Consider the following 2,281-nt stretch of genomic DNA (forward strand, 5'->3'; position numbering starts at 1 on the left):
ATTTTAATCTTGCTTTTGATCGACTTTCAAGACTTCATTGAAAGGATGAAACCACTGTCAGACACTGTTGATTATAAAAAAAGGTGTTGGGTAAGTACATATTTTCATCGGACAGGAGTTGACAGAGAGTTCTAACTTGGTGCAAAAGGTCAGAACTCTTATTGGTCATTCTTTTACATTGTTCCATAGATACAGGTGTTATTTTCCTTTAGGATGAGTGTTGAAGCTGGAAGTAGAGAACAGAAATCCTGCCCTAGGGAACTGAGAGGGAAAAGGAGATTTGCACAAGATAGTACACACACAAGTAGGTAATTATAAAGTTAAACACAGTAGAGTGTGGGTAGAATATTAATTTCATGAGAAAATTGGATTTTGAAATGATGAATAGAGACTCGATGATAATTGGGTGTTGGCCTCAATACAATGGTCTTCAAACTATTTTGATCTTGTACCCCTATAAGCAATAATAATAACACTAATAATGTTGTTGAAGATGAAGATGATGATAAAGCACATGCCCAAATATGTACACAATTGTAAAATTATGGAATGTACTGTTGTGTCACCCACTCTTTCCCATTCAAAACAAAAGCAGAGCTCAGAAGAGGCTGTGAGGCATTCTTTCTCACTGGTCACTTCCCTGGAGTACAAAGTCCATTTTATTTGGGAGCTTGACCAAATATGGGGGTAATTAGTTTAGGGCCTACGAGATTTTTTCAATGGTACCTACATAATTGTTTCTAGATAGTGGTTAGATTATAACTATCCTGAGGAGCCATTGTCTGGGCAAAAATTGGGGAGACAGAGAGCTTTTACAGTAGAGAGAGGTGGGAAGTGGGAGAATGTTAGGGGTTAATGAATAAAGGGTAGTTGTTGTCTTGTTGGAGATAAACCCTATGATTGGCTATTTCAGGGAATTTGGGATTTGATCCTTTTTCCAACCCTCCATTTACCTGCTTATATACATCTTACGTTCTATGCTACAGCTCCCACTTTGGAACCTGCTTGCATAGACAATGAATAGATGAATTGGAACCTTAGCTTAAAGAAAGGGAGAGCATGGAAAAGATGAGGAGGTACTTCATAGAACTTTGATGTGTGTAAAAAGAACAAAGGATCACAGTGGGAGATCTGAACAGTAAGACTAGGGAACATGAAAGGATTAGAGCAAAACTGGAGAGGAACCCAAAATTCACTTCCATTCCTGGAGGCAAAAGAAGTATGGATTTTGTATAGAATTTGTATAGATTTTGTATAGAAGAAGGAGAGCTTATATAGCTCCACCATGAAAATAGACATCATCCTATTATTTTTATTTTCTATTTGTATCTCTGGGCCTTGCACTTTTTTGTTTGTTTGTATCCTGGGTAAAAACCTTGTCCATCACCTCCACCAAAACAGATTGGTAACTCTTCTGCAATTAATTGTCTGTGCCTGGGGTAATGAGACTATAAATGATTGGCCCATGGTCACATGACTAATATATATCAAAGGGAGGACTTGAATCTAGGTGATGCTTTCTCCAAGGCTGGTCCTCTTTCTCCTATAAGTCATGGACTATTATGTTTCACAAATGTTGTTCAGTCATTTTCAGTAATGTACAACTCTTCCTGGCTTCATCTGGAGTTTTCTTGGCAAAGATACTGAAGTACTTTGTAATTTCCTTCTTCAGCTCATTGTACAGATGAGGAAACTGAGGTAAACAAGGTTAAGTGATTTGCCTAGGGTCACACAGCTACTAAGTGTCTGAGACCAGATTTGAACTCCAGAAAGATGAGTCTTTTTGACTCCAGGCCTGACACTTTACCCAGTGCAACACCTAAGTGCTATATCTATCTATCTATCTATCTATCTATCTATCTATCTATCTATCTATCTATCTCTGTCTATAGACATATGCATATACACACATATATATTTACAAATAGAGGATCCTAAGTAAATATTTGTTGAATTGGATTGACTTGTATCCTAAGGGCCTAAATGAAACCCTGGCAACTGGCCTAGAACTAAGTAAAATTATAGCAGTAATGGAAATATGATGACATTAAAAGGTCATTTTGACTTGGAACCAGAAAACTTGGGTTAAAGTTCATCAATGAATCAATCAACAAACATATTATTAAGCTCTTAAAGTTCTGTAACCTTGGACATGTCACTAACCCTCTCTTTCAGACTCTGTTTTCTCATCTGTAAAATGAGGACAATACTATAGGGTACTGAATCACAAGGCTGTTGAAAGGAAAGTGCCTTTCTTAAACTGAAAGACTCAGTTTAGAAT

This window comes from Petaurus breviceps, unplaced genomic scaffold (assembly GCF_028583685.1).
Source record: "Petaurus breviceps papuanus isolate PSGF00001 unplaced genomic scaffold, PetGlider_PUasm1.0 90504, whole genome shotgun sequence".
In the NCBI taxonomy this organism is placed as follows: domain Eukaryota; kingdom Metazoa; phylum Chordata; class Mammalia; order Diprotodontia; family Petauridae; genus Petaurus; species Petaurus breviceps.